At 40.1% G+C, this 14,851-nt stretch overlaps 1 non-coding gene across 1 annotated transcript; it reads right to left on the reverse strand.

Moving 5' to 3' along the window:
• Positions 1-12,631: 12,631 nt before the first annotated feature.
• LOC132212861 (U6 spliceosomal RNA) lies at positions 12,632-12,734 on the reverse strand. The gene has a single exon (XR_009447807.1). It is a non-coding gene; the product is annotated as a U6 spliceosomal RNA (small nuclear RNA).
• Between the last annotated feature and the right edge of the window lie 2,117 nt (positions 12,735-14,851).

Here is a 14,851-nt window from a genome sequence, read left to right on the forward strand (position 1 = left end):
ATATGTTTTTATTAATTAATAACTTTCTTGTAAAATTTTATTTGTTAAACTTTAGGAAAATAGCTTCCTTTGTTTTTCCCATTAAAAAATAGTGTGTAGTACTGAAGTCTGTCTTTTCAGTAGCCTTCTAGAATTTTAAGTGTTCTATCTAATAGGATCAGGGAAGCATTGCTTTGTAAGTGCCTTATCTCGGTATCGGATTAAAATATGACTGTGGCATTGCTGAAATTACCTCCAAGCAGTGCCCAAAGGGTTCCTCTGGCGCGGCCTTTCCCTGCTAATGAGCAGTGTGTGGGAAGCGAGCAGGGTCAGGGTTACTCAGTCATGTTTTGCGTAGAGCTTTTGTTAGCCAATGTGGGATTTACCATGATGCACTCAGAATTTATTGGTGCATCATTAAATATTAATATAGAAAAATAATGTGTTTTTTTTCCTTCTGGGAGCTATGTTGGAATCGCTGTGAGTTCTTTCATGTGCTGTTAATTTCATTTAGAGGGTCACCCATGTTCCCCGCCTTTCCCTTCAGCTCTTCCTGGCTGCTTACAGGTATGTGGGGGAGGAAAAAGAAGGCATTCAAGGAGAGAGAAGGTGGAAGATGGGAGATGGCACTGGTAGAAGAGAGGAGGGAAAATAAGCAAGCATAAAATATGGGAGGAAAGGAGAGAGAGAGAAAACAAGAAAAGAGAATCTCTTCTCTATCTTTCCGCATTTCAATTTGCCAGACATATTCATGGAGTAGTGCCTTGGGGACATGGAGGAATAAAGGTTGGCTTACTGGTTACTAAGCAAGAAAATTCAAACTAACTCATGGCCTCTGAAACACTTTGAGACAGCCGCTGTAAGGAAAAGTAATAGGACTAAAATGCATGGGGCACGCGGTTGTAACTTCCATCCGTGTGAAGGTAAAATGTATTCATGATTGATCTCCTTTTTGATTAACACCTTGAGATGTATGTGAACACGCATAGGCATCATATGTTTATAGCTTTGAAGGCAGTCATCTGGCACCTAAACTACCTTTTGAAATATTGCATAAGGCCAAAGAAACCATTCTAAAGTTGGTAATCATAGAAATTAAAAGGTAAAGGAAACGGAAGGAGGCAGTTTACCACAGAGACATCAAATTTTATTTTAATTTTCAGCCTGAAGTTAACACAAAAGATAAATCTTCCCTGACAAGATAGGCCAAGGAATATCTATCAACTCACAGGATATTAGCTGAGGTTTATTTTTGAGACAGATATCACCTCGGTAACTGTTCCAAATACATTTACTTTATTTTAAAGGTTGTTCTGTCCATTATTAATGCCACACTGAATCATAGAGCCGTTTATGGTGAAATGTGCTTCTCTGAAAATCCTGTAAATGCATCTGCAATGGTTGCTGATGTTTCAATTCATCCTAAAATATACTGTACATTTTTGGAAGATTTTTAAAAATTTTACTGTATATTCTCTGCACGCTATTAGAATTCAATTTATTAACTCTCTGCAAGTTGAAAGCTATGCTTGACTAAATTGATACTAACACAGGGTGAGGCAAAAGTAGGTTTACAGTTGTGAGTATGCGACGCATAGTTTATTCTTGTCTTATTATTTATTATAGTATTGTTTTCTATACAAACAACTGTAACCCTACTTTTGCCCCACCCTGTATTGGGCAGGATTAACTCAAATTATGTGCTTTATGAGATAGTAGCACAATGCCAGACTTCAAATAGCTTACTTACACCAGTAATGGTTCTGGTCGGGGTAGTGTAGACAGAGTTTAACAAGCTTCAGATGGGATTTTTTTTCTTCTCTTTAAAGACAGAAAATAGCTCTCCTCTGCCTGGCCATCACGGCTCAGTGGTTGAGCACCGACCTAGGAACTAGGAGGTCACAGTTCGATTTCTGGCCAGGGCACATGCCAAGGTTGCAGGCTCGATCCGAATAGGGGCTGTGCAGGAGGCAGCCGATCGATGATTCTCTCTCATCATTGATGTTTCTATCTCTCTCCCCCTCTCCCTTACTCTCTGAAGTCAATTAAAAAAATTAAAAAAGAAGAAAAGAAAAAGAAAATAGCTCTCCTCTAGTACTTGCAGTGTTTCCACTAAAACTGGGAAATTTTACTTAAGAAAAAAAGCTTTAATTCATCCTGTAAATGATTTTACAACTTAAACCAGTTGTAAAGATGTAGCGAGAAGTGGTGTAGGAAACCTTAGCTGAGATCCCAGAGACCTAAGTTTAAATAACTTTTTTTTTTGTTTTACTGGTTGGACAATTTAGACTGCCAATTAAACTCTATGAGACTCAGTTGCCTTAAGTATAAAACAGGGAAGCTGAATATGCTGGTCTTTACCTCAGGACATTATGTCTGAAATAACAAGTATCTTTTTATTTAGTAATACTTTTTAAAATATAGTTTTATTGATTTCAGAGAGGAAGGGAGAGGGAGAGAGAGATAGAAACATCAATGATGAGAGAGAATCATTGATCGGCTGCCTCCTGCACGCCCCACACTGAGGATTGAGCCCGCAACCTGGGCATGTGCCCTGACCTGAAATTGAACCGTGACCTCCTGGTTCACAGGTCAATGCTCAACCACTGAGCCATGCCGACCAGGGAGACAAGTATCATTTTTAGACCATGTGGGATTTCCCAAAGCTCTCTAAGAACAACACGAGAGTAAGTGGGCGGCAAGTGGGTCACGTGCCTGTGTAACATCAAGGCCACTTCAGCAGAACCAGGAAGTAGACAGTGCTCATCTAGATTCCAGATTTGGATCCCAGGGCCCTGAACGGTGAGAGGAGTGGTCTTAGGGCTCTTCTCAAGGTCACCAAGATTAGATTTGAATTCATGCTTCTCACCTTTCAGATGAGAAAGATGAGTCCTAGAAAGAATGCGGGCCTGGAAAACCACACACATCAAGGCCAGGTGACCAGGCCTGGACCAGACTCCCCTGGCCTGGATACTATGGAAATCCCTTTGCCCCTTCCTGCTCCCCCTCCAAAACTTGCTCTCAGGAAAGGACATCGCAATATCATTTTAGATGCAGATACGAATGACTGATGAGTGCACAGTTATTTTTCTATTGGGCACAATAGTGAAATTCAGTTACTAACAGCAATAAACTGAGAGGGGGTCTGTATTTGGAGGGCACATGAACACTTTTCCTCAACATCTCTTGCTTTAGCCCTTCATGCTTTCTTACTAACCTTATCACCACCTTTCCCCTCTGCTTACTGTTCAAATAAAAATAGATCTCTCCTCAAGCATGAACCAAAAACTTTACAGGCCTTGATCTTCATGTTTTCAGAGTGTGAAGAGCAAGCTTTTATTTCTTAACAAGGATTTACTGAGGATCTATTATCTCCAGGTACTTTCTGGGTCTTGGCACTAACAGATGAATGAGACTCAGTTCCCGACCTGATAAGGTCACCTCTCTCTCAGGCTAGCGGAAGAGGAATCAGCTGTGAGGTTATGTATGTTCAGCAGTTCCCGAGTGAGTCTTTTCCATCTTGCTCTTCTCACCTGCTCTTTTCAGAAATAGAAATTCCTTTAGGAGGGTACAGTGTAAATAAGATAGAATTCTCACTCATTTTTTGTATGTGCCTTCTAAGTATCAGAAGATTATCCTAAAATAATGATTTTATGGTCAATACAGTCCTCCTGGTTTTTTGCATTGAATGTTGAACGTAAACTGAAGAATACAAAAGTGGGCATCTTAGGAAACTCAAAATTCAGAAGGGATATGTAAATATTCAATATGCAAAGGAAAGCATAAGACAGACTGGATCTAGGATATTTCCAAAGCCCACAGCTCACAGTCTTTGTTACTGCAATATTTTGGTTCTGTTTCAAACAATTTCTCAGCCTTGTATAATCATGGCACTGAATAAATGGTCAGCATGAAGACAGTTGCTGCCTGTGACTGCAGGATGGCTGGGTTTCAGGACTGAGGGAAGTGTGTGCGTCCTGGGTGAAAGGTGGAGTATAATTGAAACATTACCATTTCAGGCAGAATTCCCAGGATGGCATTGAGCAATTAAAAAAGCAAAGCTAACCAAGCCCGGGAGATCAGCATTTCCTTTTCTTCCAACCCCAGTTGCTCAGTTACTGTGCACAAAGAGCTAGAAGTCCCCACTGTCCTTTGTTGACTCTCTTTGGAGCCTCGATCGCATGGCAGGCCAGAAGTGAGAGAATTATTTTTTTGTTTCCATTAATCAATGGAGAGTCTAAATGAAGAGGTACAAATGACTTTCAAGAACTAGTCAAAGCAAAATTCACTTTAGAAAAAGCGTACCAATTTTCCCCTTTCAACTGAACAATCTCTCTTGATAGTTCCAAGCCTTTATCTTCCCTTCAAAGAATGCTCTGTTCTGGACTTAGCTTTGCTAGGTGCCTGGTTGAATGAAAGCTTAATCTTCATAGGAAAATAGAATTAGAAAGATATACTTCCATTTAGTAAAAGGGACATTTCCCAAAATCAAAGAAAAGAAATTCTACATTTTCAAAACCTCGTGCGCTGGCGATTCTTCAGTGATGGATGCAAAGGACTCTTTGCGGAGAGTCACATTCTTCCCTGTTTGGGTGCAGGGTTTTGCTCTGAGACAATTTTTTTCTCTCCCAAATGTTGTTATCTTTAAATATTCAGTATTGATTTCTTCCTATTCTCTCCCCCAAGTTCAAGGTTATGCACTCTTTAACCAGTTTGTAAAGTATCTGTAAAGGAAATGTGAGGTCTCCTTTCCAGGGACTGCTGTAATCTTCTCTAATTCTGTCGATATAATCAACCTGGGAACTGTAACCTTAAGGCCAAGTAATTTACCATTAGCAGCCTGCATTTGGGGAAGAAATGCCAACAGAGAAATGACAATAATTTTTGTCATCAAAAAATGTACATTGGGCTCTACCTGGTTTGGCTCAGTGGACAGAGCAACAGCCTGCGGACTGAAGGGTCCCAGGTTCGACTCCAGTCAAGGGCACATGCCTGGGTTGCGGGCTTAATCCCCAGGAGAGGGCATGCAGGAGGCAGCCAATCAATGATTCTCTCTCATCATTGATGTTTCTATCTCTCTTTCTCTCTCCCCTTTCCTCTCTGAAATCAATAAAGATATTTTAAAAAACACACACAAGTACATTGGTTACAAGTATGTGAACCTAAATTTTCCTTGAACATATTTTAAAATCTTTTCTTTATCATTTTTTTCAGAAATAAGCAACAATAAAATACAAATATATACTAAACTAAAGAAAAATATTTCAATCAAAAACCTTGTTGTTGTCTTTTTAACATTTTTGTTCTCCTTGCTATTGATTAGATATCATAAATGTGAACTGGCTTTCAATCCTTCCTCAAGGCTTAAGCTCAGGTGCTTAAGCTCAGGGTGTTTTTACTGGAGGACAGCAACCCACTCCTTTACATGCTAAAGGGTGTGAGTGTTACATACCCCTAGAAAGACACATACAAATATTCAGTTACAACTGTAACTTCAGAGTTAATCTTTGTTATTTGTCTATTGCTCTAAGGCTTAATGGCAGTTAGATTGAACAAAGTAGGCATCAGAGAACAGTGCATCTATTGAGAACATTTGAATGAAACAACAGCACAAAATCTAGCTAGAACCATCCTGTATGACACTATAATGAATACACTACACATTTATAGCACAAAGAATGAGCCTTAATGGATGCAAATTAAAAATATTATTTAGGAGGTCACGGGATTCTACGTGGAATGCAGTGTATGACAAAAGAATTGACTGCATTACATATGTCTGAAACAACATCACTAAAGGGGTTGGAGGACAAAGCTACGGGCAGTACCCATGTGAAGTGGTTCACCTACTGGTAAGAGAGGGCCACATGCACCACAGATGTACAGTGGGTTTTGAGCAAGGACCTGTATCAAAGTCACTTGTGTAACTTTTTAATTCTATTTTTAAATAAACATGACCATTTCCAGAGATTCTGAGTCAGTAGATGTTGGGTGGGGCATTTATTAATGAGGTCAATACATGTTAATTTAATGAGAGCCTAATATTAATCACATTAGGGGCTTAATATTCATACAGAACTGGGCTGAATTATTCAGACAGATTTTATATCTGCTTCTCCCTTTTCATCTGGGCTTCAGTCAGAAATCTATGTGAGTTACACATCCCCAAAGGCTGAATTGACTTGTTTGTGTAATTGTCCTTTTTTTTTCCCTTCAAGTTAAATTTTGTTTATGATGGAAAATACCTTATTCTGTATTTTTTCCCTCCTATCAAGGCAAATTTTTGGATTAAACTGCAATGGTTATAGAACAGGAAAAAAATGTATATTTTTAATTTTGTTATAAAATCTATATCAACTATGATTTTTGATACATAGGTACTGGTCCTTATAAATAATATATAAGGAATTAAAATATTTGAACACACCAAGGATTTGGAAGAGTAATAACTGTGACCTATGTAGGGCTTCATTTAAAGATTTGGCAGTGGTAGACGGTCATAAAGAAGCTCAGACCCCTGACAATGCGCACTTTACAAAGCCCTTCCTCCCGATGGTGGTGTTAATAATGATAGCTGTTTTCAGTGCAATTTAGATGATTTTAGTGATGAGAATGGGGAGGAATTGGGAGGTAACAATTAAAAATCTGTAAGATTGCTCAGCACTTCTTCGCAAAAATCTTACCAAAGTTCTCTTTTTCTTTTTCATTTCTGTTTCTATTCGTCTTGAGATGGGGCTGAATGGTTTTAATTGGGGTAAGGCATTGTGAGGTCAACTTAACCTCCCAAAACAACTCTGTCCAGCTGGCCTATGATCACCTCTGTACTGTGCAGACCATCCTTGGGGGCCAACGGAGAAGAGCCCTGACATCACCCCTGAACCCATCTCTGGACTGGCCCGGGAGATACTGAAGTCGAGAGTGGTTTGAAAGTCTTCTGAGTACCTTTCACTCATTGAAACCTTGGTGTATTACGTGAAACTGTATTTGTATGATGGTTCTTATCTCGGTGAAATTGCTGTAGACTTGTGTTCTGGGAATTAAACATATACTTCATAAATTCACATACAACAGTAAAGCATCACAAGTGTTTTATACTACATTTTGACTTACACATATGGGAGTGACTTTAGAAATTATCTGTTCAGGAAATCCAATTTTACAAGGAGGCAATTGAAATTCCTGGAAGGAGCATGGTTGCAATTCTTATTCCCATTAGCACAGGAGAAGGCAGGGCTTGAATCCCTCTCTGTGCCTTGAAACAGTGTGCATGCATTGACATAGAGCTATGGTTGCAAAAATAGAGAAATATACCCGAAACACAGGTTGGAAATAAGTAATTTCCCATCAATTCAGTCTGTAACAAAACCCCCTAATTCTAGCTTGAGTCTAGGTAGCTTATCCTTTATTATTTTCCCATACTGAACACATACAGTATATTCTACAAAAAGAAGCCAGCATTTAGAAGGCCAGATGATTACTTAATGTTATAACTCATTAAAAGGGGCTTCAACAAATGCCTTAATTTCATAACATTTTGTGTAATAAGACTTTGTAAACTTTACAGTATCTACCAGAGTTTTGTGTGTGAGTAGTGCTCAGTAAATCTATGTTAATTAAATGAAAGGATGAGATATATGCATCTCTCAATTTATTGTCAATGAGTGAAAAAATTTCTCTCATCACAGACTTATATGCAGTTGCCATGTAGATGAATTGCATCTTTCTATGTTTCAAGAAAAATTTTAAAAGCTACATAGTAAGGAATGCCTACTGAGTGCCAGTCACTTTATATTCATTGTCTCATGTAATCTTTAGCACATCCGTATACCATAAGAATATAATCTCTATTTATAGGTGAAAAAAAGTGAGTCTTAGACAAAACAATAAGGAGCATAGTCAGGATTGGAACCACATTCTCTCTGACCATAAAGCCTATCCATTTCTCATACTGTGGTCAAATCTGTGATATATTAAAGCAGCTTCATGATATGCCTTTCCTATGGAGATTTTCGAATGTCTCTGTATTTGGGTGGGTCCTAAGGAGAAGGAAAAGCAGAGTCAAATTCCCTGCAGACAAGATTTTCCATCCGAATGGTCGGACCCACTATGCTGTTCTTTGTTTGCATGACTTCACAGTGCATCCCAATACCCTGCAGCCCTGTTCATCTCCAGGCGTATGGAAGGAGTTTTATGCTTTAAGCAATTAGACTTGACAGCACTATTGTTTCTTTCTTATTTAATATCCCTCAGCCTGGAGACCAGCCAGAATCTGTATTCTCTGTCCAAATTTAATTCTCAGACCTCGTACATATCACTTAGTTGTCAGGAGACAGCAAGTTAATGGCATTTGTTCCTGTGGCCTAGGAGCATCTGGGTTATGTCAGTTTTTAGGTGGCCTGTTTAACTCAGAGGGAATAAAGCTCTCTGTCTAATGTTCTTTCCAGGGCCCTTGTCATTGGTGATTTTGCTTTCCAGATCCTATGCTCTTCTGTAAATGTCAAGGGATGATAGGATTTCTAGGTATTCATTTGTTTCTGCTCAAAGATGAAAGGCAGTTATAAATATGGAAGGAGCAGAAAACAAGGATAAGATAGAGGAGAAACGAATGAGGTCATAGTTGTTGTGTGTGACTAGGAGGTTTGGCAAGTCTAAAACTCCAGGGGACATGGAAACATGGGCTATGTATGGAGTAGGCAAAAGAATGTGTCATTTTTGTGCCGAAACCGGTTTGGCTCAGTGGATAGAGCGTCAGCCTGCGGACTGAAGGGTCCCGGGTTCAATTCCGGTCAAAGGCATGTACCTGGGTTGCGGGCGCATCCCCGATGGGGGATGTGCAGGAGGCGGCTGTTGATGTTTCTCTCTCATCGATGTTTCTGGCTCTCTCTCTCCCTTCCTCTCTGTAAAAAATCAATAAAATATATTAAAAAAAAAAAAAAAAGAATGTGTCATTTTTGTGTGTGTCATTTCAATTCAACTAGACTATTTCAATCCAAATCAGTTGAACTCTCTATGTCATTTATTTCTGCTCTAATCTTTATTATCTCCTTCCTTCTGCTCACTCTGGGCTTTTCTTGTTGCTCTCTTTCTAATTCTTTGAGCTGTAGATTTAGATAATTTACTACCATTTTTTCTTGTTTGTTGAGATAGGCCTGTAGAGCTATAAACTTCCCTCTCAGGACTGCTTTCATTGCATCCCAAAGGTTTTGGATTGTTGTGTTTTCATTGTCATTAGTTTCCAGGATGTTTTTAATTTCTTCTTTGATCTCATTGGTAACCCAATCAATATTTAATAACGTGCTATTCAGCTTCCAAGTGTTTGAGTATTTTGAGTTGTTTTTGTTGTAGTTTATTTCTAATATTATGGCCTTGTGGTCTGAGAAGATGCTTGGTATGATTTCAATCTTCTTGAATTTGGGGAGACTTTGTTTGTGACCCAATATGTGGTCTATTTATGAAGATGTCCCATGAGCACTTGAGAAGAACGTATATTTTGTGGCTTTGGGGTGAAGTGTTCTGAAGATGTCAATTAAGTCCATCTGATCTAGTGAGTCATTTAGGATTGCTGTTTCTTTGCTGAGTTTTTGTCTAGCGGATTTATCCAGTGATGTCAGTGGTGTATTAAAGTCCCCTACTATGATTGTATTGGTGTCGATCTCTCCCCTGATATCTTCCAGGAGTTTTCTTATGTATGTGGGTGCTCTTGCATTGGGTGCATATATATTTATCAGGGGTATATCCTTTTGTTGTATTGATCCCTTTAGTATTATGAAGTGGCCTTTCTTATCTCTTGTTATGGCCTTCACTTTGAGGTCTGTTTTGTCTGATATAAGTATTGCTAGGGATGGGATCTAGACTATTTCAAGGAAGGTAGTCCCAAGTGTGGGGCCTGGCTCAGGGTTCCCTTTCTCAGCTCTAAGGGCCATACTGACCATGACATAGCCAACATGTCCATGATGAGTTGTAAACATTCTGGCCCAAGGGGAAATCAACACATTTTTGTTAATCTGAGAAGCTGAATCATTGGCATATGAACAATTCTGTTCATCCATTGGAAATATAGAATGAAAGCTGAGTCTCAATCTTGGTATCTTCTAAGATTTCCAGCAGACCAAAGACCCCAGTTATTATACTCACTACACTTTATTGAGCAGCTATTTTGCCCAAGACCCTTTACACATAAAACAACAACAAACAAACAAACAAACAAACAAAAACAAATCAGTTGAACTCAATCAGTTCAGTTTAGTTCAATTCAACAGATATTTCTTTGAGTACCTCGTGAAGAGCAGGTAGTGTGCTAGATGCAGAAACAACTTAGATATCTTTAAGGTTTTGTGTGGCCACACAAAACAGAACCAATAACATGGATAGCTTTGAGAAAGTAACTTCACCTCCCGCGGCCTTCGTTTCCTCAACTGTTAAATGGTGGTCTCTTCCAATCACTCACATTTGGTGACATTCCTTATGTGAGGGCTATGCTTTAATTGAAAGAGCACTCTTGCTTTAAAATTGGTGATATATATATATATATATCTTATTGTATTTTTTTAATTTTTTATATGATTTTTTTTTTAAGCTGAACTAACAACATACGCTGGGGAGCAAGATCTCAAATGCTCCTCCAGTGATTTATGTTTTAGTCCTGGCTCTGCTCTTATTTAGCTGTTTGAACTTGGTAAGTTACTTGGTTTTCTGGGTTCTCATCTGAGAGGTCAGGGTAACTGATTTCGAAGGTTCCCTCTTCACCATGTATTCCTGTGCAATTGGATAGGACCTCAACTGTCCATGTTAATATTTTGCATAGAGTAAGCAATCAAATCATGGGGATTTTGTAGTCATTGTGGCTGTTAAATCTAATTGTTATTCTATCCTACCAAGTGGTGTATGGAATGGCACATAAACTGTGACCACATACATATGCAACTGGTGTCTGTGGCAGGAAACATGGCTCTGACCAGAACGAGAGTGATTTTAATTTCCAAACCTGAATATCTCTGAATACAGAGAAGTTTCTGGCAAGGTTTTCATTGGTGGGGGAATTACGTTTGTCAACTTGCAGTGAAAAATATTTTATTAAACTGACATTTATTGAGATCTGTAGTATCTACTACAGTTCACTAAATATTGTAGTTTCCCTCACTTTAGGGCCCTTACTGCATACGAATTTCCCACCTGATTGATATCAGGCTTTGCCACATGACTTGCTTTAGCCAATAAAATGTGAGGAGGAATTCGATGTGCCACTTGGGAATGGAAGCTTTGAGAGAGACCATGAGCCCTAGCTGGTTTGGGTCAGTGGATAGAGGGTTGGCCTGCGGACTGAAGGGTCTGGGGTTTGATTCTGGTCAAGAGCACATGCCATGGTTGTGGGTTCGATCCCCAGTGGGGGTCATGTAAGAGGCAGCCAATCAATGATTCTCTCACATCATTGATGTTTCTCTCTCCCTCTCCCTTCTTCGCTGAAATCAATAAAGTATATTTTTTTAAAAAAAGAGGTGTGAATAATTACTGTGTTCCCTTTCTCTCTGCCATGAAACCAGCAATGTTTCAGGACCTGGGTTGTCCATCATGAAAATACTATGGAGCTAGTCTGTCACTAATTGTAGTGTGATCAAGGACACATATTTTGCCAATGTAACCTGCTAAGATTTCTTTCTCCATTGCATTATAATTCCGTCCACCCTGACTACACTGCGCTTGCTACTGAGAAATACTGTGGTGAGCAAGGCAGGTCTACTCGTTATAGACACTTCAGCAAGAGGCAATAGTAAGTATGATACATGCTAGAGCACAGGAAGCATGTAATGCATGCTTATATTGGGGGAAGCAGACTTGGCCTTGGGTCAGAGACGGCCATCTTTTTTTATTTTTAAAATTTTGTTTTATTGCTTAAAGTATTACAGAGAGTATTACATATGTCTCCTTCCCGCCCTTGACCTTCCCCCAGCCTCCCCTACCCCCCAGTGTCTTATGTCCATTGGTTATGCTTATATAGATGCATACAAGTCCTTCCGTTGATCTCATAATATGCACTTAAGCTGACAGTTTACAAATTAATAGGAGTGAAGTTGACCAAGGGCCAAGAAGACGAAGAGGGTGTTGTAAACAGAAAGAAAACCACAGGCCAAGGCGTACAAGGCAGAAAGGTTTGGGGAGATTTGAGGAGCTCATTGTCCAGGGCGGCTGCAAAGCAGAGCACAGGGGGAATGAGAAGGAGCATGGCTGGTGGGATAGCATCCATAATACCAATACTGAGCATTCATTAGCTCTGTGCTAAGTGCTTTACATATGGTTCCCTCACGATTATTATCACCATTGTATCGAGGAGGAAATTGAGCCAGAGAGAGGTTTAATAACTTGCCTGTAGCCACACAGCAGGGATGTGATTTTATCTGAAAGGCCATAGGAAATCACCGAATGGTGTTGCACAGGGGAACCTCATCATCAGATTCACATTTTAGAAAGAGCATCTGGCAGCAGTAGCGCCCCCACTCTGATTCCCATTCTGGTTGGAGGGCATGTGGGCCTTGACTTCTTACCAACCCGACTCCATTAACTAGGGCAAGGGAAGGAAGCTGATAGCTGGACCACTGCAGGAAGGTCACTTTAAGAAAATGCTTTGAATAAATAAACGTTATTATTTTTTAAATTAAAAATGATGGAATGCTTCATGAACTTGCAAGTCATCCTTGTCCAGGTGCCATGCTATTCTTCTCTGTATTGTTGCATTTATTATATGCACTGGCAAAGCAAGCACATAAAAGTTCAAGTTTTGCCCTAGCTGCTTTGACTCAGTGCCTACAGCATCGGCCTGCGAACTGAAGGGTCCCAAGTTCGATTCCGGTCAAGGGCACCTACTTACCTCAGTTGCAGGCTCGATCCCAGAAACGATGTGTCTCTTTCACATCAATGTTTCTCTCTCTCTGTCTCATGCCCTCCCTTCCACTCTCTCTAAATTTCAAAGGAAAAATATCCTCAAGTGAGGATTAACATTAAAAAAAAGTTCAAGTTTTTAAGGAGCGGGGGTGGTATCTGCAAGGAAATATAAATTGTGGGTCTCAAGAGCATGAATATTTGGGTAGTAGTTTTAATAACAATATAAATGTAATAAATTGATTCCCCAAATGAGCTCCTATGCCTAATTCAAATAATGGATATGATATTACATTCATATTTTGAGCATTTCAATTTACTTTTGACTGTAAAATAGATACTACAGCGAGTAAATTCAAGGCAAAGCCAATATCTTTAAGTAGATTTGGTTAGTGGTCCCTGTATTCTTTCCTCCTTGTGCCCTGAAGGTGAATAGTGGTGATCATGAATTGTATTTCTCTTCATCATAGAGAGATGCATAAAGCAAGAGCGGAAAGCGCCCCTCCTGAGTGGCAGTGATGTCTCGGGTAGTTATTTTCTATGAGTTGTTTGCTATCCATCAGGAGCCCCTAGAGACCTGGCCTTGACTGCAGAGGTTCCCGAGTCAAGATGCTAGGGACTGCGATTAGCCCGAACGCAATTCAGATCTTTGTAGACTGCCTCTGTTCCAGCGGAATTCAAAGGAAGAATTGTAGGTAATTTTGACGTTAACTGTTTGCCTCCTATACCCTCCTCTGTACACTACTCTCAGAACCCCAACTCTTTCTTTCCCCCTTTTGCATTTCCTCCTTCCCTCCTTTCCTTTTTCTTCCCCTTCCCTGCATGCTCCCCTGACTAGTCTCTTTTCTCTTTTGAATCAGTGAGTGTCTGCAGAAAACAACATGCTAGAAATGAGCTCACTGCCAATATGCGTGAGATATATTGCAACAGAGACAGGATGTTATGAGGCATTGCACATATTAATCTTCCTGTTTTTGTCTATAAAGACCAGGATTAGGCTACTTTCATTTATGTGCTTTTAAGGAGATGCAGTTGGATCAGGGCAGGAGATGTGGCGGGGTGGGAGAGATTTATAGCTCAAGGGTCCAGGAATCCAGGTCTGCTCTGTAACTGTGGCTTCTCCCGGGCAGCCACAGGCATGCGTGCTTTGAGGCGCCATTCGGAGGGGCCAGCCTGGCAGAGGTTTTTAATGCTGCTCTTTGCAAACAAACTGCCCGGTCAGGGAAGTTGTCAGAAAAGATCAGTGCAGGTTTAGGGATGGTTTTTTGAAGTTTTTCCTGAAATAACCAATAATGAGTTGCCGGCTTTGATAGCTCTTTTTATAGATCGTGCAGCAGCTGGATCAAAGTCTGATGAAGATGTTTGCGTCTGACAATGGCAGGCCTGCACATCGCGCTCCGGTTTCCTGAGTGCGCAAATGCATTTCATTTGGGAACATGAAAGGCATATTTAGTGACAACTGATGGCTCTTTGTTTTTTAATTCCCAATAATGTCTTCGGTAAGTGCTTTTGTTACCATTTTTTGCATTATACAATAGGTGACACAGGAAGATAATCGGTGTGCTGAAAGCAATTAAAGAGTTTATATCCAACTTGTTCTGCCTATTAAATGGATCCGTTCGGCACAGAAGCACATTAGCATCTTTACAGTGAAAGGGTTGTGGAAATAGGTTAGTTATTCACGGGGCCTTGCAGCTTCCTCCTGCTGCAATAAGACATATCTCCGAGATTGGAGAAAAGGAACGAGCCGTTTTTCTCCCCTCGGAACTGTAAACAGAAGTAAAACTATTAATAGATGCTGTAGCTAATCCCAAGAAGCTGCAACTGAGAGATTAAATAGTGTCGTGAAGAGAGAAAGCCGGTGGAGGGAGGGGCGGAGGGAGGCCCGTTCCCTGATCACTGAGCTACATTAGACAAGGGCAAACTGAAGGACTCTCGCTGATCACAGGACTGACAGTCGGTATAACAGGGGATGCCTGCTTTCTGAAAAATAAAGATC

The sequence above is a fragment of the Myotis daubentonii genome, chromosome 11 (assembly GCF_963259705.1).
Source record: "Myotis daubentonii chromosome 11, mMyoDau2.1, whole genome shotgun sequence".
NCBI classification, from domain to species: domain Eukaryota; kingdom Metazoa; phylum Chordata; class Mammalia; order Chiroptera; family Vespertilionidae; genus Myotis; species Myotis daubentonii.